The 25368-nt window shown below is 39.7% G+C and overlaps 1 pseudogene; it reads left to right on the plus strand.

Moving 5' to 3' along the window:
• LOC123922383 lies at positions 1 to 25368 on the plus strand (annotated as a pseudogene).

Genomic DNA, 25368 nt, shown 5'->3' on the forward strand with positions numbered 1-25368 from the left:
ATGAATAATCCAAAGCAAGTAGAGATCATAGCCAATACACCCTTGAATTTTTCTACCAATTTCAGTGAAATTATTTGTTGTAACACTACTTATAACCAAAATAATAGTGTAACCAATGAAGCAAAAAATGTTTCTACGATCCATGATGAAGGGAATAGGAGAAAATATATTATTAATTCCCCTACTCCTCCTTTGATTCAAGCCAATGTTGATGAAGTTTTTACAAAGTTGGCACCAAAAAAATTAGATCCTTGTTTAGGCCAATATATCTATGTTTATGATCTCCCCGCTAGATTCAACGAGGATTTGTTGAAAGGGTGTGACACTCTCATGAAGTGGGAAAATATGTGTCCTCACTTATCAAACTTAGGTTTAGGATCTAAGATTGTTGAAAAATCAAATAAAAAAGTGCTATCAAAGGAAAATTGGTAAGCAACAAATCAATTTTCACTTGAACTAATTTTCCACAACACAATGAAAAATTACAAGTGCTTAACCAATGATTCATCATTGGCTTCAGCAATTTATGTACCATACTATGCTGGTCTTGATGTTGGCAAATATCTTTGGGGAGGTTTCAATATTTCAATAAGAGATGAATCACCAAAAGAATTAATGAAATGTGAAATCTGGCACGCAGTGAACACAATGCTGCACAAGATGCTATAGCATATGTTGCAGCAAGACAGTCGCAGAACACAGTAAATAAATAAATAAATTGCAGAATAATAAATAACACAGATAGTTGTTAACCCAGTTCAGTGCAACGTCACCTACTCTGGGGGATACCAATCCAGGAATGAATCCACTATAATAGCTCTAGTTCAAAGCCCTCGACCAACACCCGGTACTTGACTTATCACCTAGACACTACCCGTGCAATCCTACCTAAGAACCTCTTAGATAATGAGACCCCGTCCCAAATTCCCTCTAACAACACGTACTATGTTGCTGTCAATAATAATAATCACGATGGAGACACTCTCCTAGAAACTAGACCACACTCTTGCTTAAAAGCTTATGAGTGAATCACACACACTAACTCCGTGCTTCAAAGCTTAGGAGTAGCTTACAATAAACAATCAAAACCCAGTCCTAAACTTGCATCAAATCGACACAAGAAAGGCTCACAAGAGACACAAACTCTAAACCTTAAAAACTCACACTTTGTAAAAAACACGGTTTAGAATACATGAGTAGAATGGCTTGAGACTTCACATATTTATAGTCTTCAATTGTCTTGATGTCCAAGCTAGGTCTTCAGACAAACACAGCTGTAAAAATTGCGGTCAACCCTATATTATTTCCAGAAATATAATTTGTTTTGTTTCATGTGTGGCCAAACAAAAAAAAATATAAATTATTATTTTCAAAAATATAACAAGTTATATTTTTGTTTTCAATAATAATTCTCAAACCGCCTTCAGGAAAACTTGTAGAACAAGTCACGTCTTGAATAGTCGCACGTGCTTAAATATAAAAACGACTTAAATCTTCCTTTGATTTGAAAAAGAAATTCTGCGCAAAACAGAGTATCAGGATGCTGTACGATGATGCTACAGCATCGCGATCCAGCATCTGGCTGGTTGGCTTTTGCAAAATTTTAGCCAATCTCAAAAACCCAACAATCTCCCCCTTTGGCAAATTTTGGCTAAAACAACCTTAGGCCAGTGCATAGAGAGATACAGTCTAAACTTTCCTTCGAGTCAACATAAGCACACAACTAGGAAAGAAAGTAGAACGATGCTAAGCTATTTAAACTTTCCTTCGAGTCAACATAAGCACACAACTAAGAAAGAAAGTAAAAAGTTCATCAGATGAAAGGATAGCTAGCACGTAAGCATCAGAGGCATGCAACAGCGGAACATAACACATCTAGCCTTAAAGTACAGATAGCGAGAAATAAACTCTCACATAGTGGATTCAAGATAGGAGAAATAAACTCCTTCATATTTAATCAATGCCACAGAGGATAGGAAAAGTAAATTCCTATATAAGCATGCATATCATAAGTAGTAGAAAAATAAATTCTACCTACTCCCCATCAATATATGCATAAACTTCACTCCCCCTCAAAACTTGCATATCACATAGAACAGACATGCTATACTGTATGCTATAGCATTATGCATCACATCATGCACAACATATTACTCCCCCCTTTTTAGCCATAAATTATGACAAATAAAGTCAGTATCACATAGTAGGAGCAAAATACATATTTCCACAGAGTTATCAGATCATAGAGAACATAGAGTGCAGAGAGAATCAGAGCATAGGAACTCATAAAGTGCATATACAAACCATCAGGGCATAGAAAACCTGGAGTATCGGACCCAAAAGACATGGATTATGCATGTTACAATCCAGAGAGCATCAGGGCGTAGCCCAACAAATTAAAATCCAAAAGGGCATGCAAATAAAGCATAAGCAGGTCATATAGAAGGACTTGCATCAGAGTCCTCCTCCTCTACCTCAGTATTATCATCGAGAACACCAGGATTGACATTGGAAAACACCTTGAGGTCAACAGTCATTTGCTTCCTAGGCAAAACATCAGTTTGACTGATTGACAGATGATGCAGCACAGTCTGCAGCATGTGTACCCTCAAACAGTCTAAAATCAAAAGACAAATCACAACCTCTCTTACTAGGAACACCAGCCTTAGTACAAATGTCAGGATGTTGAGCTAGAATAATGTCACACATCAGTGTAGGAAAGACTATAGGCATCTTCACAGTACATGACTTACCATGCAGAACAGTTTCATCAAGAATATAAGAACCAAAGGCAAAAGGTGATCTGGTCCCTACAACATATATAAACCTAGCCAAACCTGTAGCCACAGTATTGGAATGAGTAGTTGGAGCCCAGTTGCAGTTTTCATCAATCCAGCTGCATTAATCAAATCAACAAGCTTTTGGCATTGTAAAAAAAACTTCACTTAAATTCCTTTCCACAGCAAGCCTTCTTTTTATCACAAATTTCCACCTGTCAACATTTTCAAAACGATGAAAGGAAATGTTGTCAATGGGTACATGGGATACATCTTGAGGGATCCTCTTTTTCTTCACAGACTTCTTTGAGGATGCTGCAGGCGATGCAGTAGCATGTTGGTCTTCCTCAAACTCTGAATCACTAGAGGAAATAGTCTTCCTCCTCAAAAGCTTCTTCTTTGGCTCAGAGGGCCCAGTAATCTTACTCCACTGTCTTTTAAGACTATAGATTTTCTTTTCCTTGGTAGTCTTGACAGGAACATTAGAAACAGCTACACCTTTACCAGCATTGCTCCTTAACCTCCTAGTACTAGAAGCAGGAGTCCTCTAAGTAAGGTTGAGATTGTCCACATAAATAACATTTGAATCTTTCTCAGCAGATTCATCAACATTCAAAGGAACAGACATAGTTTTACCACTATCATCAACATAAGGAATCACATAGATATCATGAACAAAAACATTATCAGTAGTAGTTGCTTCAGAACCCTTTTCTTTGTCAGGAACAATAACATCATATGGAGACTCGGGTATCACGATGTTATCCAAATTTTCCCGTGCTGCAGATGCTGTAGCATCATGTGCAGCATCTTTCTCAGGAACACTCTTCTTGACATGTTCCAACACAGAGTCATCTTTGACCTCAGTTGGAGCGCTAATATCATTACCAACAAATGTTAAACACAGCAGGGGAGAACACCACATAACTTTCTCTGACAAATACTTTCTCACCACAAGAAACATCTTTATCATCAACAGACACAAAATTGTTACCAAATCTTCAGATGTTTCAACATTACCCATAATAGCGTGCATTACTAAATAAATTGAAAAGAAAACTGCACGCCACACTTGCAATAATTGCTATAACTCTTCAGATAGGCAAATCCCAAGTTTGCCTCGCAATTTTTCAAATTGGACCGCATCTAGAGCCTTGGTAAAAATATCAGCCAATTGTTCTTCAATTGCAATATGCTCAAGAGTCACAATACCTTCTTCAACTAGGTCTCTAATAAAGTGGTGCCTAATATCAATATGCTTCGTCCTGCTATGTTGGATAGGATTCTTTGAAATATTGATTGCACTAAGGTTATCACAGTACAATGCCATAGCATCTTGTACCACATTGTACTCCAACAACATTTGTTTCATCCATAATAGCTGGGAACAGCTACTACCAGCTACTATGTACTCAGCTTCAACTGTAGATAAAGATACACAGTTCTGTTTCTTGCTGAACCAAGATATAAGATTGTTGCCTAAAAAGAAACAAGCTCCTGAGGTGCTTTTTCTATCATCTGCACAACCTGCCCAATCAGCATCACAATACCCCACTAGCATAGAATTCTCACCATGAGTATACAAGATTCCATAGTCACATGTACCATTCACATACTTCAAGATTCTTTTCACTTGAGCAAGATGACTCATCTTTGGCTCAGCTTGGTACCTAGCACATACTCCTACAGCAAAAGTAATATTAGGTCTGCTGGCTGTAAGATACAATAAGCTTCCTATCATGCTTCTATAAAGACTTTGATCAACATCAACTCCCTTTTCATCTTTGGTAAGCTTTAAATGGGTTGCTGCAGGTTTCTTTTATGAGCAGCACTTTCCATACCAAACTTCTTCACTATATTTCTTGCATACTTGCTTTGGGAGATAAAAATAGTATCTTCCATCTGCTTTACCTGGAGCCCAAGGAAGTAGGTTAGTTCACCTACAAGACTCATCTCAAACTCAGACTGCATTTGCTGCACGAAATGCTGTACCATCTCACTAGACATTCCTCCAAAGACAATGTCATCAACATAGATTTGTGCTATCAGAAATTTGCCTTGATCTTCTTTTACAAATAGAGTCTTGTCGTTTCCTTCCTTCCGGTAGCCTTGACTAATAAGGAAATCAGTTAATCTTTCATACCATGCTCGAGGTGCTTGTTTTAATCCATATAGAGCTTTCTTTAATTTATAAACATGATTAGGAAAGCTTGGATCAACAAACCCTTTTGATTGTTCCACATATACTTCTTCATTTAAGTACCCATTGAGAAAGACACTTTTCACATCCATTTGAAATAACTTGAATTTTAGAATGCATGTCACTCCTAGAAGTAATCTGATGGATTCGAGACGAGCAACCGGAGTGAAAGTCTCATCAAAGTCTATCCCTTCAATCTGTGAATATCCTTGTACAGCCAGCCTTGCTTTGTTTCCGGTCACAGTCCCGCTTTCATCAGACTTGTTCTTGTAGACCCACTTGGTACCAATCACATTGGCATTTTCTGGTCTAGGAACTAAGTCCCAAACTTCATTCCTCTTGAACTGATTTAGCTCTTCTTGCATAGCATTTATCCAAAACTCATCAGTGAGGGCTTCCTTCACATTTTTGGGTTCAAACTTAGACACAAAACAAGCATTAGAAACTAAGTCAAGTGTCCTTCTAGTAGTAATTCCTTGATTAGGATTACCAATAATCAGGTCTGTAGGATGATTCTTTTGAGTACGAGTGGAAGGACCTTTCTTTGGAGTAGCAGAGATTGGTTCAGAAATGGTAACCTCTGTATCATTCTTGGATTCCTTAAAAGTTTCAGAATCTTCACCACTTGGGATAAATGCTGTAGCATCTTCTGCATCATCTTTAGCAGTTTCACTTGAAGTATCATCTATTACCACATTTATAGATTCCATCATGGTTTTGGTTCTACAGTTATATACTCTGTAGGCTCTGCTATTTGTTGAGTATCCCAGGAATATGCCTTCATCACTTTTAGGATCCATTTTGGTTCTTGGTTCTCTATTAGACAAGATATAGCATTTACTTCCAAACACATGAAAATGCTTAACAGTGGGTTTTCTATCTTTCCACAATTCGTACAGAGTAGATGTAGTTCCAGATCTCAAGGTGACACGATTATGAATGTAGCAAGCAGTATTCATAGCTTCTGCCCAAAAACCATGAGAAAGTTTCTTTGCATGTAACATTACTCTAGCAGACTCTTGTATAGTTCTATTTTTTCTTTCTACTACACCATTTTGTTGTGGTGTAATGGGGGATGAGAATTCATGCATAATACCTTCAGAGGCACATAAGTCAGAAAATTTTGAGTTTTCAAACTCCTTACCATGATCACTTCTGATCCTTAATACAACATTATTTTTCTCCCTTTGAAGTTGAATACATAGATCTTTGAACACATCAAAGGTTTCTGATTTCTTCCTAATAAAGTTTATCCAGGTGTATCTAGAGAAGTCATCAACAATAACATAAGCATACCTTTTTCCTCCTAAGCTTTCAGTTTGCATAGGACCCATCAAATTCATGTGTAGAAGCTCAAGCACTCTGGTGGTGGTAAGATGCTGCAGCTTTGGATGTGGCATCTTGGTTTGTTTTCCAATTTGACAGTCACCACATATGCTTCCTTCTTCAATTTTGAGATTTGGTAGACCTCTGATGGCTTCTTTAGATATTGCTTTCTCCATGCTTCTTAGATTAAGATGACCAAGCTTTTGGTGCCATAGTTTTACTTCATCTTCTTTCGTGATTAAGCATGTTGACATATTTGCTTCTTCTTGGGGCACCCATAGGTAGCAATTGTCTTTTGATCTGTGATGGATAATTTTCGCAAGTGAACGAATTACCACGTAGTAATAAAAATATCGATCCACAGGGATTGTGTGATCAAACCAGTCCAATAGTGCTCATAAACATTATGCAAGAATTACACATAAATTGGGGGTATGTTGAGTGATGAATTGTTAGAAAACGTGCTTTGATATAATGGAAAAGCGAGGTAGAATCATCGGAATCGCCTAGTCTATAGCTAAACCACATGCAATCTACTATATCATAGGAATCTACTCAAGTGTTCACAACTAGATCGACAAATTAGTGAATCGCAATCTCTTGTCAAAATCCACTCTATTCGTTGTCGATACTCCCCCGATCTCTCGGGCGGAAGCTACCTACAACGAATGATATTAACGCGCGTCAATCGTTCGCTACGCTCTATGTCTCAATCTCTCGACCGGAAACACTCGAGCGCTCAATGCAATTCAGTTCAAAAATTAAATCAATACTCTCGCACGTGACTTAACTCAAATCATTACAACACTAATGAAGGATTATAAAGCATTAAACATCGAATTGCATTAAATCAACACTATGAACAGAGTAGATTCTTACACATATAGCAGATTACAACTGATCTATCTACATCCTAGATCCTACCTCCAAAGAAGCTTAGCTCCTCATCTCCCTTTGTTCGCGTCCTAGCTTCAATGTCATGGCTTGTGAATCCATGCTATCGATGTGCTTGGAGCTATCCTCTGGAGTCTTGAATCCCAATCTTGAAGTTCCAAACCCAGAATGTAGATCAAATTTGCAGAATTTTCCAACCCTCAAACAGAATTATGCAGAAACCATATATACTGAACGCAACCACGCCGCGCGCCAGATCTATCACGCCGCGCGTGGTTGCAGATCCATCAACTACGCCGCGCGTGATAACGGTATCACGCGCAGCGTGATCAAGTCAGAGAGCAATCTTCTTCTTGAACAAGGCTTCACGCCGCGCGTGGTCAGGTATCCCGCCGCGCGTGATCGGAGTAAAAATCTTGGCTCCCTGTGAGCTCCATCACGCGGCGCGTGATGGGCTACGCCCCCAGCGTAGTTAAAAACGTCCATTTCCTGCAATTTTTCCTATTTTCTTGCAAAACAAGTAATCAAGCTTATGGTTAGATTTCTCTTATCTTTATTGCTAAAAACCTACTAAAATGCATCCAATGTTGCTAAAATAGGCCTGGATTAGAGAGTGTGACGATTCGTCATCACAACCCCAAACTTAAACCTTTCCTTGTCCTCAAGGAAACAACTTTTACCTCAAGCTTTTGTGTCAAGACCTTGGCATTTTCCTTAAATTCACTCGAATCATACATACGTGAGACTCACCTGATGATCAATGATCCACCTGCAAACAATGCTCAATTGCACAACCGTTCCCGCAAGACATTTTCAAGTAGTTCACACTTTTCGACCAAGGCTCTATGATTTCATCACACTACTCACATGCACTCTTCAGTTTTTGGTAATTCACTCAAATCAACACATCAATGCAAGTCAACAATAATTTTGCAAGTAATCTAAGAATTCATTCGGTTCACTTTGTGCACACACATTAGAGGTCTTTTAGGGTTATAACGTGGCTTGGCTAAGGTGGATGGTGACATTTTGGATAAGTAGTAGAAAAACTTGGAGTTAGATCCCCCTATTAGTCAAAGAACATTTCCATAAACCAAACCCTTTTGAAATATATTGGACTAGAGAAATATTTCACATCATCAAACAAAGTTTTTCAATTCTTTTGAATTCAAGGCTATCACTTCTTTTCCATATATTTTTTTTTCACATTCATCCATCTTGTTTTTTTTTTTTTCATTTTCTTCTTTTTTGTTTTTTTTCTTTTTTTTCTTCTTTGCCTTGCAATTTTTGAAATTTTTCAATCAAAACTTTTATAAAATCTCTAGTACCCTCACCCCAAACTTTATTTGTTGCTAATTCCAAAGAGCAACCCCAAACTTAGCGGTGAGCAATGCGCATCAACCACTAATTAGGTGCCTAACCTCCAAGAAAGTCATTCCTTTTTTTTTTTTTTTTTTTTTTTTCAAAAATGTTCTTAAGGTTGTGCAAAATAACATTTTCTTTTTCAGCTCAAATTGGTTAAGCAAAGGATAATTATATGTAAGGGCGGATAGAAAGGCTCAAAGGTACCAAGGAACATGCCTCGTGTGTGCTACAAAAGTACCAATCAAATAAAAAGACGACAAGCAAAATCGAGAGACAATACATGAGTGGATATCACACATAGAAGGAAAAGGAGTGTTTGGCTCAATACCTCTCGGTTGGGTCGAATCAAAGAACCGGTCAAAAAGTGTGCGTTCCCTTCCTTTGCCTCTTGATCACATGAGTGCAACAAGCTATTGCACTGCAAGTTTCACAAATCACACACGGAGAAAATCATGCAATTGATACTCAAGTAACTAGAAGGAACATGCCAAAATATTGAAACAAACTCTAGAAGTAAAAACCATTCCACAATAATACAAGACAAAATTCAAATTCAGAGTACACAAATAAAACATCCAGCCAATATCCAAGCAACATCAAAATATTATTACAAACCAACGAAAGTAAAATAAACGAAAGTAAAAGGTATAGAAAGAGTAGTAAAGTAGCAGCAGAGCAGAGATTAGATGGATGGATCTGAGGCCTACAACCAAACACCAGACTGTATTTCCTTCATCACGCCGCGCGTAGAAAGCCTTTACGCCGCGCGTGATCGATACTCCAGAGGCACCCCTTTCCTCAACTTATACTACGCCGCGCGTGATTGCACTACGCCCCCAGCGTAGTTCACTTCAACAGTCCTCTGTTCTTGCTCTGTTTGCTGCCGAATGCTGCGCACCTTCCTACATATTGCAAAACAAACAACTAAACATTAGAAACCGTTGGGTTGCCTCCCAACCAGCGCTTGTTTAACGTCCCGATGCTTGACGTTCCATGCCCCTAAGGGTCTTGGAAGAAAAGAGCCACATTGTGCCGAACGAGCTCTCCACCACGATAAACTTTCAACCTTTGACCATTCACCTTAAAACTCTGATTCTCCTCCCCTGATTTGAAGATTTCCACAGCCCCATGTGGAAACACTTCCTTAACTATAAAAGGACCAGACCACTTGGACTTGAGTTTACCGGGGAATAACTTGAATCGGGAGTTGAACAGTAACACCAACTGTCCTTCGTGAAACTCTTTTGGAACTAATTTCGCATCATGATAGTGTTTAGTCCTTGCCTTGTACAGTACTGCATTCTCATATGCCCTTTCGCGCCACTCCTCTAACTCATTGAGCTTCAACAACCGAGCTCTACCGGCGAGTGTGGCATCCATGTTCAGTTGCTTAACAGCCCAGTATGCTTTATGCTCAAGCTCTACGGGTAAATGACATGCTTTCCCATAAACCAACTGATACGGGGAAAACCCGAGGTGGGTTTTAAATGCAGTACGGTATGCCCATAATGCATCATCGAGTTTGAGTGACCAATCCTTCCTTGATGAAGAAACCGTCTTCTCAAGAATCTATTTCAACTGACGATTGGACACTTCAACTTGTCCGGAAGTTTGAGGATGATAAGGAGTAGCAACCTTGTGCTTAACATTATACTTCCTCAACAAATTTTCAAGATGCTGATTAATGAAGTGCTTTCCCCCATCGCTGATTAAGATCCTTGGTACCCCGAACCTTGTAAATATGTTCTTTTTGAGAAACCGCACCACAGTGGCTGAATCATTGGCTTGGCAGGCTGTAGCTTCGACCCACTTCGTAACATAATCCACACAAACCAAAATGTGCACATTAGATTGGGACGAAGGAAATGGTCCCATGAAATCGATCCCCCATACATCAAATGGTTCGACTTCAGTTAGGCCATGCTGAGGCATCTCATCTCTTTTAGAAACACTCCCCGATCTTTGACACGCATCACAAGCTTTTACAAACTCCATACAATCTTGAAAGATCGTTGGCCAAAAGAATCCACATTGTAAAACCTTCGCGGCTGTTCTTGGGCCACTATGATGCCCTCCACAAGGTGAGTTATGGCAATGCCACATAATACCTCGGATCTCACTATCAGCCACACATCGACGAATCATGCCATCACTACTCATCTTGAACAAAAATGGGTCGTCCCAGAAATAATGTCGCGAGTCCGCGAAGAGCTTCTTCTTCTGTTGTGCCGTCATTTCTTCCGGAATGAATCCACTAGCTTTGAGGTTGGCAATGTCACCGAACCATGGAAACTCAGATATTGCAAGTAATTTTTCATCCGGGAATTCACACTTAATAGCTTCTTCCTTATTAGTAACATCCGGGTTGCTTAGCCTTGAGAGGTGGTCAGCCACCACATTCTCTACCCCCTTCTTGTCTCGAATTTCCAAATCAAACTCCTGTAAGAGCAACATCCATCGCAACAATCGCGGCTTGGAATCGCCCTTTGTCAACAAGTACTTCAAAGCTGAATGATCTGTAAAAACAATCACTTTTGACCCAATTAGATAGGAACGAAACTTTTCCAAAGCGAATACCACTGCTAGCAATTCCTTCTCCGTTGTGGTGTAGTTAATTTGATTCTCATTAAGGACCTTGCTAGAGTAGTATATCACATGGAAAAGTTTGTTATGGTGTTGGCCTAGGACCGCTCCAACCGCGTAATCACTTGCATCGCACATCAATTCAAAAGGGAGATCCCATTGTGGCGCAACGATCACGGGAGCAGTGACCAACTTAGTTTTAAGACAATTAAACGCAGTCACACAAGCCTCATCAAAAAGAAACACCGTATCCTTGACTAGTAAAGATGATAAGGGTTTTGCAATTTTTGAAAAATCCTTAATGAACCGCCGGTAGAACCCGGCATGTCCGAGAAAACTCCTTACCCCCTTTACATTTAACGGTGGAGGTAGCTCTTTGATTACCTCAATTTTGGCTTGGTCTACTTCAATCCCCTTTGAGGAGATTTTGTGGCCGAGAACAATCCCTTCTCTTACCATGAAGTGACATTTTTCCCAATTTAAAACCAAATTGGTACTTATACATCTTTTCAGCACATCATTCAAATTAGAAAGACAAAAATCGAAGGACTTACCGAAAACCGAAAAGTCATCCATAAATACCTCCATTGTGTCCTCCATCATATCGGAGAAGATGGCAAGCATACATCTTTGAAATGTTGCTGGGGCATTGCATAATCCAAATGGCATTCTTCGATATGCGAACACCCCAAAGGGACAAGTAAAAGCGGTTTTTTCTTGATCTTCCGGATCGACGGTGATCTGATTGTAACCTGAGTAACCATCAAGGAAACAGTAAAACTCCTGCCCCACTAACCGTTCCAACATCTGATCCATGAATGGCAAGGGAAAGTGATCCTTCCTGGTAGCGGTGTTGAGTCGGCGATAGTCGATGCACATACGCCATCCCGTAACAGTCCTAGATGGAATAAACTCATTCTTATCGTTTTTCACCACAGTCATTCCCCCTTTTTTTGGCACCACATGGACCGGGGATACCCAAGCACTATCGGAAATAGGGTATATCATGCCGGCCTCCAAGAGTTTCAGCACCTCTTTCTTCACAACTTCCTTCATGGTAGGATTGAGTCTTCGTTGAGGTTGCACAACTGGTTTAAACTCAGCGTCCAACTTGATTTTATGCATGCAAAAAGTGGGACTTATTCCTTTTAGATCAGAGATAGTCCACCCCATTGCGGCTTTGTTGGACTTTAAGACCCTCAACAGTTTTTCCTCTTCCAAATGAGTGAGTTTGCTGCTAATGATGGCTGGAAACGAAGCATCATCACTTAAGAACACATACTTTAGATGTGAAGGGAGTTGCTTCAGTTCGGGAGCTTTCCTTTCGTCTTCCATTTGATCAGTATTATTCACTTCAAGGAGGTTTTCAAACTTAGGACTTTCATCAATCCAATTAGCATTCAAATTGCTAAGACATAACTCAATTTCTCGCTCCCATTCGTCTTCCAAATTATCCATGGAGTTAACTAACACTTTTTCAAGAGTGGAGGAGGAATGTTGAACCTTAAAAATATCTTCAATGACCTCGTCAACCAATTCAATTCTGAAACATTGAGTGTCATCGTCATGTTGTTTCATAGCTTCAAACACATTAAAAAGGATTTGTTCACCATCAGTTCGGAGCATTAGTTCTCCCAACTCCACATCGATAAGGGCGCGTCCGGTAGCTAAGAATGGTCTTCCTAGCAGCAGGGGTTCCCAATTCTTATCTTCTTCCATGTCTAAGACAACAAAGTCAACTGGGAACACAAATCCGCCAACTCGAACCAGCACATCATGTAAGATGCCTTCCGGATACACGATGGATCTATCCGCCAAAGAGAGACTCATCTTTGTCGGCTTTGCTACGGCTCCCGGTATCTTCTTCATCATTGATAACGGCATCAAATTTACACTTGCACCCAAGTCACACAAAGCCTTTCCAATAGTAAGATCCCCAATGGAACAAGGAATTGTAAAGCTTCCCGGATCTTTCTTTTTTTGAGGTAGCTTCCGTTGAATGAGGGCGCTGCATTCTTCCGTCATACTAACCATTTCATCATCTAATGGTTTTCTTTTCTTTGTGAGCAGCTCCTTCAAAAACTTTGCATAACTCGGCATTTGCTCCAATGCCTCAACCAATGGTATAGCCATCTCAAGCTTGTTCAACACCTTCATGAACTTCTTGAACTCCTTCTCTCGCTCAAGATTCTTAACTTTCTTTCTCCTAGGAAAAGGCATCCTAGCATATGGCGATTCATCAACTCCTTTACCTTTCTCAATCTTCTTACTCTCTTTTTCTTTTATCTCCCTCTGTTTTTCAACTTCTTCTTCCTCATCCTTACTAATCTCCACTTCCTTAGACATCTTTTCATTTCCTACTTCTCCCTCATGTCTCTCGTGTTCAACTACAACCTCTTGCTTATTTTCAACCTCTCCCTCATTGACCTTCTTTTTCAAGGGCTTCTCCACAGCTGGCCGTTCAGGTATCTCTCTACTCCTCAAAGTGATTCCATTGCAAGTTTCATTTTTAGGATTATCATGAGTGTTTCCACCGAAACCTCCTTGGTTTTGCAACATAGAAAACTGTCTTGACAGCTGACCCATTTGCACCTCAAGATTCTTTATAGAAGCTTCATGATTCTTGTTAGAGGTTGCTTGACTCGATTTCATCGCTTCAAAGTTGCTTTGGGTCATGAGCATGAACTGATTTATAGTCTCTTCCATCCTTGATGGAGGCCTTTGCTGCTGTTGCGGTGCACCTTGACCTTGCATACCGTTCCCCCACCCGGAACCGTTGTTATTGTTGTTGTACGGCTTCCGGAAATTGGCTAAGTAGCGAGCCTCCTCTGAACCCTCCGGGAAGCATCCGCCATTTGGGTGGTCCTGCAAACAAAAATCACAGCGCACATTGTCAATTTTACCTATTGGAGAAGATTGAACTTGTGGATTGGACAGCAGCTTCATCATTGCTTCCATTTGGCTAGTCATTAGCTTTTGCTGCGCCAATAGTGCTGTTTGAGTATCCAATTCCAACACTCCGCCTTTCTTCTTGGCTCCTCTATCATTAGTAGCTCTATACTCGTTTTGAGCCATGCTTTCCACCAATTCTCTTGCTTCAGTTTCGTCACGGTTCTTCAACGAACCACCGGCTGATGCGTCAAGTATCATTCGCGTTTGAGCCCTCAAACCTTGGGTAAACATTTGCATCTGATTGTGGCCATCGAAACCGTGATTCGGACACCTTTTAAGACAAACTTTGAACCTCTCCCAAGCATCATACAACGTTTCACCATCCGCTTGTTCGAAGTTGCTAATTTCAGCCCTTCTTTCTAGAAACTTGTGAATGGGAAAGTAACGATCTAAGAACTTCCGCTCCAGCTGTCTCCAAGTCTCAATCGTTCCGGCGAGTATCGTGTCCAACCAATCTTTAGCACGGCCGGTGAGAGAATGCTTGAATAACCTCAGTCTTTTGTCTGATTCACTCACCCCCGGTGGATCGGTATAGTCGCAGGCTTCATAGAAGTGAGACAAGTGTAAGTTCGGGCATTGAGCTTCCGATCCTGAATAAGGATTCTCTTTTAGGGCGGAGAGGACCGTGTTCTTGATGTCGAATGAAACAGGATTCGCCGGCTGAAAGCCTTGATTTGCCAACGCGTCATTGTCTCTCCTCCCATAATCACCAAGGGTACGCCTTTGCGGTTGCGGAACCGGTGGAACCTGCTCTTCTTCCATTGTGGCTGAAGTCTGTCCTTGACAGTCCGGTGTATCTCTTGGCAAAGCTGTTCCCCTTGAAGCTTGAGCTTCCCTTGTTGCCTTCCGAATTGCGCGAGCTGTCCTTTCAATTTCGGGATCGAAATGTAGCTCCGTGGGACCTGTTCTCCGCATGCACAATGAAACACACAAGTAGAACGCTCCGGTAGAAAAAATATCAAACAGAAAAAATAAAGGAAACACAGAAAATATGAACACTATTGCCTTGTCGAATCAATCACAATCCCCGGCAACGGCGCCAAAAACTTGATGGATAATTTTCGCAAGTGAACGAATTACCACGTAGTAATAAAAATATCGATCCACAGGGATTGTGTGATCAAACCAGTCCAATAGTGCTCATAAACATTATGCAAGAATTACACATAAATTGGGGGTATGTTGAGTGATGAATTGTTAGAAAACGTGCTTTGATATAATGGAAAAGCGAGGTAGAATCATCGGAATCGCCTAGTCTATAGCTAAACCACATGCAATCTACTATATCATAGGAATCTACTCAAGTGTTCACAACTAGATCGACAAATTAGTGAATCGCAATCTCTTGTCAAAATCCACTCTATTCGTTGTCGATACTCCCCCGATCTCTCGGGCGGAAGCTACCTACAACGAATGATATTAACGCGCGTCAATCGTTCGCTACGCTCTATGTCTCAATCTCTCGACCGGAAACACTCGAGCGCTCAATGCAATTCAGTTCAGAAATTAAATCAATACTCTCGCACGTGACTTAACTCAAATCATTACAACACTAATGAAGGATTATAAAGCATTAAACATCGAATTGCATTAAATCAACACTATGAACAGAGTAGATTCTTACACATATAGCAGATTACAACTGATCTATCTACATCCTAGACTATCCTAGATCCTACCTCCAAAGAAGCTTAGCTCCTCATCTCCCTTTGTTCGCGTCTTAGCTTCAATGTCATGGCTTGTGAATCCATGCTATCGATGTGCTTGGAGCTATCCTCTGGAGTCTTGAATCCCAATCTTGAAGTTCCAAACCCAGAATGTAGATCAAATTTGCAGAATTTTCCAACCCTCAAACAGAATTATGCAGAAACCATATATACTGAACGCAACCACGCCGCGCGCCAGATCTATCACGCCGCGCGTGGTTGCAGATCCATCAACTACGCCGCGCGTGATAACGGTATCACGCGGCGCGTGATCAAGTCAGAGAGCAATCTTCTTCTTGAACAAGGCTTCACGCCGCGCGTGGTCAGGTATCCCGCCGCGCGTGATCGGAGTAAAAATCTTGGCTCCCTGTGAGCTCCATCACGCGGCGCGTGATGGGCTACGCCCCCAGCGTAGTTAAAAACGTCCATTTCCTGCAATTTTTCCTGTTTTCTTGCAAAACAAGTAATCAAGCTTATGGTTAGATTTCTCTTATCTTTATTGCTAAAAACCTACTAAAATGCATCCAATGTTGCTAAAATAGGCCTGGATTAGAGAGTGTGACGATTCGTCATCAATCTGACACCCCTCATCAAAATCTCACCTTCGTTACTTGTAACCAAACATTCAGACTTGGTGAAGTTTGCTTTCATTCCTTGGTCGCATAGTTGACTAATGCTTATCAAATTTGCAGTCAATCCACTTACTAACAGCACATTGTTTAGTTTAGGCAAGCTATTACTTTTGAGCTCCCCTATCCCAACAATTTCTCCTTTAGCACCATCACCAAAAGTTACAAAGCTGGTTGAATAAGACTTTATACCGACAAGAAATTTACTTATTCCGGTCATGTGTCTTGAATAGCCACTATTGAAGTACCAGTCTTCCCTTGATGAGGCTCTAAGTGATGTGTGAGCAATTAGAGCAGTAATCTCTTTCTCAGGTTGAGTTGTATCACTTTTCTTCTCATGTTCAACTTTAGGTTTCCATTCTTGTTGAGTGGAGGGAGTTGTGGAAACAGGTTTATGTTGAGGACGTCTGTTAGGGTACCCAAATAGTTTGTAGCAGAAAGGCCTTATGTGCCCTTTTCTACCACAGTAGTGACATCTCCAAGAATGGTGTTTTCTTCTGTTTCTTGACAGGAGATGCTGCTGATGATGTTGCGGCTTCTGGTAAGGCATCCTTTGCTTCTGAGTTTCTCTAGGATCCATGTACATGAGGTCAGGACTGTATTTTGTGAATTTGTTGACATTCTCATAGCTAAGCCCAATATTCTTAGGCTTTCGAACATTTTTCTCTAAGATTTCTTCCAGTTGACCATCAGCTTTATGAAGTTTGTCAAGATGATCATCATCTTTATACAGCATGTCAGAGAATTTTCTCAGTCGCCAAATGTCAGCATTTAATTTTTCAATGACTTCCTTAGCTTCTTCAAGATCAGAGGATAGATAATTTACCTTCTTTTGAAGTTCCTCCATCTTTGATATATTTTCAAATTTTTCTGCTTTTAACTCATTGATGGTTACCTTTTGTTTCTCAATGACCCTGCATATTTCTTCACTCTTAAGACAAAGTTCCTTGTAGGAGTCAGCAAGCTCTTCATAGGTTACCTCTCCATCATCAGATTCTGTATCAGATGTAACAATACCTGTTAAGACTGAGATATGTTTAGTTATAGATGTTGTATCATCTTCTGAATCATCATCCTCAGACCAACTGACAGTTAGCCCTTTCTTTGTTCTCTTCTGATATGTTGGACATTCAGGTCTGATGTGACCATATCCTTCACATTCATGGCATCGAATGTTCCTGTTTAAGTTTGATTTTTCATCACTATTTGGTTTTCCTTGATTTTCATTGCTGCGCATAGTGCCTGGAGCATTATTTTTGAAATTTGATCTGGGACTTTTATCCATTCGTTTCAGAACTTTGTTGAATTATTTTCCCAATAACACCATAGCCTCAGAGATACTCTCATTAGATTCTTCTTCATCCTCCAGTTCTTCTTCATTATTTTTAGATGAGAAGGCAAGGCTCTTATTTTTCTTTTCAATTCTTTCATTTGCAGTACTTTCATAAGTTTGGAGTGATCCAACCAGTTCATCCAGCTTCATCTGAGATATGTCTTTGGCTTCTTCCATAGCTGTGACCTTCATATCAAACTTCTTTGGAAGAGATCTGAGCATTTTCCTTACTAACTTTTCTTCGGGAATTTTCTCCCCCAAAGAATCAAATTGATTATCATAGGCTTAACTACACATTTGGTCCCTTACGTTTATTTTAGGTTTCAATTTGGTCCCTTACGTTTAAAAAGTATCAATTTGGTCCCTTACGTTTATTTTAGGTTTCAATTTGGTCCTTTCCGTCAATTTTGTCACTAACACCGTTTGAACAGTACACGTGTCAGTGTGTCCAAGTGCCACGTGTCAGTCCACATGTGCAAATTGACTGTCACATGTGACAAAATTGACGGAAAGGACTAACTTGAAACCTAAAATAAACGTAAGGGACCAAATGTGTAGTTAAGCCATTATCATAATATAGAATAGTCATATGAAAATCTTGAATCGTTTCCTCATCCTTCATACGTAAATTTTCAAACTGAGTAGTAAGGATCTGTAACTTAGACATTTTTACCTTATGGGTACCTTCATGAACAGTTTCAAGAATTTTCCAAGCTTCCTTTGTTGAGACACATTTTTTGATCAGTTTGAAGATGTGTTTGTCTACCCCATTGTATAATGCATATAATGCTTTTGAGTTTCCCAAAGCAAGCTCATCTTCTTCTTTAGACCAGTCCTCCTCAGCTTTTAGTTCAAGTGTTGGCTTTCCATCTTTGTCCATGACCACAAGGGGGTCCCATCCTTTCAGAACAGCTTTCCAAGTTTTGCTATCCATAGATTTTAGAAAAGCAATCATGCGTGATTTCCAATAATCATAGTTGGAGACACCAACGAGAAGCGGTGGTCTGCTTACAAGCCCTCCTTCTTTGTCCATGTTGCCAGACATTCTCCCTGGAGCTCACCCTATAACCAGAAAGGGTGCCTGCTCTGATGCCAATTGAAATCTGGCACGCAGTGAACACAATATTGCACAAGATGCTATAGCATATGTTGCAGCAAGACAGTCGCAGAACACAGTAAATAAATAAATAAATTGCAGAATAATAAATAACACAGATAGTTGTTAACCCAGTTCAGTGCAACGTCACCTACTCTGGGGGATACCAATCCAGGAATGAATCCACTATAATAGCTCTAGTTCAAAGCCCTCGACCAACACCCGGTACTTGACTTATCACCTAGACACTACCCGTGCAATCCTACCTAAGAACCTCTTAGATAATGAGACCCCGTCCCAAATTTCGTCTAACAACACGTACTATGTTGCTGTCAATAATAATAATCATGATGGAGACACTCTCCTAGAAACTAGACCACACTCTTGCTTAAAAGCTTATGAGTGAATCACACACACTAACTCCGTGCTTCAAAGCTTAAGAGTAGCTTACAATAAACAACCAAAACCCAGTCCTAAACTTGCATCAAATCGACACAAGAAAGGCTCACAAGAGACACAAACTCTAAACCTTAAAAACTCACACTTTGTAAAAAACACGGTTTAGAATACATGAGTAGAATGGCTTGAGACTTCACATATTTATAGTCTTCAATTGTCTTGATGTCCAAGCTAGGTCTTCAGACAAACACAGCTGTAAAAATTGCGGTCAACCCTATATTATTTCCAGAAATATAATTTGTTTTGTTTCATGTGTGGCCAAACAAAAAAAATATAAATTATTATTTTCAAAAATATAACAAGTTATATTTTTGTTTTCAATAATAATTCTCAAACCGCCTTCAGGAAAACTTGTAGAACAAGTCACGTCTTGAATAGTCGCACGTGCTTAAATATAAAAACGACTTAAATCTTCCTTTGATTTGAAAAAGAAATTCTGCGCAAAACAGAGTATCAGGATGCTGTACGATGATGCTACAGCATCGCGATCCAGCATCTGGCTGGTTGACGTTTGCAAAATTTTAGCCAATCTCAAAAACCCAACAAAATGGTTATCACAACAACCTCATGTTGTTTTTTAGGGTAATCAGCTCATCTTATTCATTGATCATAAAGCCTTTTATAGGCAAAGTACAACAACTTGCAGTCCAAGCCAACCAGTTGGCTGTGCAAGCCTGCAGGCAAGGCAAGGCAGGCCAGGCTTAGGCGCGCGCGCACATCTGCAGGCCAGCAGGCATGGCTTGGCTTAGGCTGCAACCAATTTCTTATCATACAAGCTAACCAATATCCTAACATACCCTCCCTTAATTGAACACATACAAACACAAAACACAAAACAAATGTTCAATGTATCAAGCTATTAACATCACACATCCCTAAGCCCTCCCTTAACTTGCAAAAGGAATCCAGCTTCAAAGGCTTAATGAGCAGGTCTGCCAACTGTTCTTCACTTCTGTAGTGAACCAACTCTATAGTTCCATCCTTAGTGAGATCTCTAAGGAAATGAAACCTAACATCAATGTGCTTTGATCTTCCATGCATAATTGGATTCTTTGAAAGCTTAATTGAGGAGCTGTTGTCACAATGGATCAAAATACACTCTGATTGCTTCATCTTCAAGTAATTCAACACATTCTTCAACCAAATTCCTTGACAGGCACAGGCTGCAGCTGAGACATACTCTGCTTCAGTGGTTGACAAAGTCACAATTGGCTGTTTTTTAGAGGACCAAGAAATAGCACTACCTCCCAACATGAACACAAAACCTGTAGTGCTCTTCCTATCATCTAAATCACCAGCATAATCTGAGTCACACCACCCTTTCAAACACAAATCAGACTTGGAATTAGACCTGTACAAAATTCCAAACCCTAAAGTACCTTTCAGATATCTCATAATTCTCTTCACAGCAGTAACATGCATCTTAGTTGGTCTTTCCATGAACCTTGCCACCAAACATACTGAATAAGCCAAGTCAGGCCTTGTGGCTAGTAGATACATTAGACACCCTATCATTTGCTTATAGACAGTTGCATCTGTCCCTTGCTCAGTTTCATCTTTAACTAGTTTGCAACCAGGAACTATAAGGCTATTCACTTGATTACAATGTTCCATACCAAACCTAGACAAGATTTCTGCTGCATATTTCTGCTGAGTAATGAAAATTCCATGGCTATCTTGATTAACTTCTACACCAAGGAAGAATCTCATCTTTCCCAAATCTGTCATAGCAAACTTCTTCTTCATAGATGACTTAAATTCATCCATTAACTTTTGATTGTTTCCAGTGTAGATCAAATCATCTACATACAAACTTACCAAAAAAATCTCATTCTTCATACCATACTTGACAAATAAGGTATGCTCATAGAGACATTTCTCAAACTTCTCTGCATTGAAGTAAGACTCAATTTTGTTGTACCAAGCCCTTGGAGCTTGCATCAATCCATACAAGGCTTTCTTCAATCTATACACCATGGACTTATCCTTACTGACATACCCTAATGGCTGACTTACATAGATGTTCTCAGTCAATTCACCATGTAAGAAAGCAGATTTAACATCTAATTGATAAATCTTCCATCCATTATTAGCTGCAAATGCTAGAATGGATCTGATAGTGTCCCATCTTGCAACTGGTGCAAAGACTTCATGATAGTCTATGCCATGTTTCTGTGTGTATCCCTTAGCCACCAATCTTGCTTTGTACTTATCAATTTCTCCCTTCTCATTATACTTTGTCTTATATATCCACTTCACACCAATGGAGTTACAGCCAGCTGGTAGAGTAGTGAGCTCCCAGGTATCATTATTCTTGATTGACTCCATTTCAACATCCATTGCCTGTCTCCAAACTTCATGTTTCACTGCTTCATTGTAAGTAATTGGATCATTGTTAGTGTTAATCACTGCAAGATTATGCAGTTCCAACTCATCTTCATCAATTTCTGCAGCTTGACCAGTTACATAGTCATTCAATCTTACAGATGGTTTTCTTATTCTTGGACCAAGAGGTGAACTTCTCTCAGCTTCACTATCACTAGATGTTTCATTTACCACATTTTCATTGTTGATAGCTGTAGCTTGTTCATCAGTACCAACTGGATCCTCATCAATACTTCCATCTGCTGATTCAATCTCTTCCCAGTCATTATCATTTCTAGCTGGCTTCTTTGGTTTGTTCCAATTCCAGCTCTTTGATTCTTCAAAGATCACATCTCTACTGATTATGATTTTATTTTCAACAGGGTCAAAAAGCTTGTATGCTTTAGACTCTTCACTAACACCAAGCAAAACACACTTTTTGCTCTTGTCATCTAACTTCTTTCTTTGACTGTCATGAATGTGAACATGAGCCACACATCCAAAAACTTTAAAATGATGCACAGATGGCTTCCTCCCACTCCATGCTTCCTCTGGTGTCATATCTTTCACACTGAGTGTAGGACTCCTATTCATCACATAGGTTGCCCATTTAACTGCTTCAGGCCAAAATCTCTTTGGAACATTTCTTGCATGAATCATACTTCTAACAATGTTCAGCAATGTTCTATTTTTCCTCTCAGATACTCCATTCTGCTGTGGAGTATAAGCTGCAGTCAGCTGTCTTTTAATCCCTTCCTTACTGCAGAAGTCACTAAAGGCATTAGAGGTATATTCACCACCTCTATCTGTCCTAAGACATTGTATAGCACATTTAGCTTCTTTCTCAACAAGGGCCTTAAAAGATTGAAAACATTCAAGAGCAAGAGACTTTTCTTTTAACACATATATCCAGGTTTTTCTGCTGAAATCATTTGTGAATGTTATGAAGTACATACTTCCTCCATTTGATTGAGGAGTAATAGGGCCACAGATGTCTGAATGAACCAGTTCTAGTTTTGCAGATGCTCTCCAATTTGCTTGTTTTGGAATAGAGTCTCTGGATTGCGTACCAGCTAAGCAATCAACACAATTATCTTATATTTCTTCAAGGTCTGGTAGTCCCTTCACCATTTGCTTCTTGGATAGGGTATTCAATCCCTTGAAATGCAAGTGACCATACCTTCCATGCCACAGCACAGTTGATTCTTGCTTTGCAGACATCAAACATCTAGGGTTGATAACAGTTGCAGAAATCATATACATTCTATTGCTAGACATAGCAGCAGTGAACAGCAAACCCTTTTCTTCATGATAGATCTTGCAAACATCATCTTTAAAGATAACTGTGACTCTCTTTTGCTGCAATTGTCCTATGCTAATGAGATTGGTTTTCAAACCAGGAACAAAGTACACATTGGTAATCACATGAACTAGATCATTAATCTTTAACCTCACACTACCTTTTCCCATCACAGCCATTCTTGAGTCATCTCCAAGTTTGACTGAATCTCTATAACTATCATCAAAATCAATGAACCAATCTTGATGACCTATCATGTGATTACTACACCCAGAATCAAGATACCATGGTTCAATTGCATTAACTTTTGATTCTTGATTGGTTCTAGACATAAGCAACATTTCTTCTACACTATTGTATTCAGCATAGTGAACATTACCTTCATACTCAGGGCATTCACTCTGATAGTGTCCAAGCTTGTGGCATTTGAAGCATTCAACAAACTCTTTGTTTTGCCTTCCTCTGCCACGACCTCTACCACCATTGTTTCTTCCTCTCCCTCTACCAGCACCTCTCTCAGGATTGGAGATTTTCAAAGCTTGCTCATCTGTAACTGCAATCTGTCTCTTCATCCTTTGTTCTTGCACAATCAAACTACTCTGCAAGCTATCAATGGACATAGCTGTAACATCATTTGATTCCTCTATGGAGCAAACCACATAATTGAATTTTGAAGACATAGATCGCAAGATCTTTTCAACAACTTCAACTTCTTGCAGAGTTTGACCCTGTGCACTCATGCGATTTGCAATAACAAGAGTTCTTGAAAAATACTGCTCCACTGATTCATTTTCTTTCATTTCAAGAACTTCAAACTCACGTTTCAATGCTTGCAGGTGAGCACGTTTCACCTTCGTGGATCCTTGGTACTTGCGTTTCATAGCATCCCAAATGTCTTTGGATGTGTTGCGAACAAGAATCGTTTCCATAATGGAACGATCAATAGATTGAAAGAGGTAGTTCTTTACCTTCAAGTCTTTCAATTTGAGTGCTTCAATTGCTTGCAATTGCTCAGCTGTAGCATCAGGTGGCGCCACCGTGATGCCTGGTTCAATTAAGCTCCAAAGTTCCTTTGATCGTATGAGATTTTCCATCAGCATTGCCCAATGATCGTAATAACCATCAAATTTAGGAACTTTTGTGTGATTGTACTTCGTTTCTTCCGCCATTGATGAAAAGAAGAAGCTTCAGATGAGGAAGAAAGAAGAAGAATCGTAAAACGGTTGCAAAAGTGGTTGTAACTGATTTTGGTTAGGAAATTGCAATTTCTCTCTCTTCAGGTCCCTAGAGGAGAGAACCTGATACCAATTGTTGTTTTTTAGGGTAATCAGCTCATCTTATTCATTGATCATAAAGCCTTTTATAGGCAAAGTACAACAGCTTGCAGTCCAAGCCAACCAGTTGGCTGTGCAAGCCTGCAGGCAAGGGAAGGCAGGCCAGGCTTAGGCGCGCGCGCACATCTGCAGGCCAGCAGGCATGGCTTGGCTTAGGCTGCAGCCAATTTCTTATCATACAAGCTAACCAATATCCTAACACCTCAATGGAGAAAAATGTCTGGAAAAGATTATTTTATGGTTGGTGGAAGAATTGGTTATGATTTTAGAAGAAGAAGTGATAATAATGAAGATTGGGGAACAAAGTTAATGTTTTTGCCAGAAGCAAGTAACATGTCAATTTTGTTAATTGAATCAAGTGGTTATGAGAATGAATTTCCAATTCCATATCCAACTTATTTTCATCCTAAAAATGATCATGAGATTATTGAGTGGCAAAGGAAAATGAGAAACAAGAAAAGGGATTACTTGTTTTCATTTGCTGGTGCACCAAGACCTAATTTAACATCTTCTATTAGAAATGAGTTAATCAAACAATGTGAATCTTCTAAGAGTTGCAAACTTGTTGGATGTTATTTTGGTCAAAATAAAAAACATTGTGGCGATCCGGTTCATGTTATGGATATTTTTCAGAATTCAGTTTTTTGTTTACAACCTCTGGGAGATTCTTTTACTAGGAGATCAATTTTTGATTCGATTTTGGCGGGTTGCATACCGGTTTTCTTTCATCCACAATCTGCATACAAACAATATTTGTGGCATTTACCTAAAAAAGGTTCTAGCTACTCGGTTTTCATACCTGAAATAGATGTCAAGAGGAAGAGGGTAATGATTAACAAGAGATTGTTCAATGTGTCAAAAAGTGAGGTGTTGGCTATGAGAGAAGAGATTATAAGAATTATTCCAAGGATTTTGTATCGATATCCAAGTTCTAGATTAGAGACACTTGAAGATGCATTTGATGTAGCTGTGAAAGGAATTCTTGGAAGAATTGAAGCAATGAGAAGAAAGATTACAAATTCTTACCATGCAAAAGTTACCGCTGTTTAA

This window comes from Trifolium pratense, linkage group LG4 (assembly GCF_020283565.1).
Source record: "Trifolium pratense cultivar HEN17-A07 linkage group LG4, ARS_RC_1.1, whole genome shotgun sequence".
NCBI classification, from domain to species: Eukaryota; Viridiplantae; Streptophyta; class Magnoliopsida; order Fabales; family Fabaceae; genus Trifolium; species Trifolium pratense.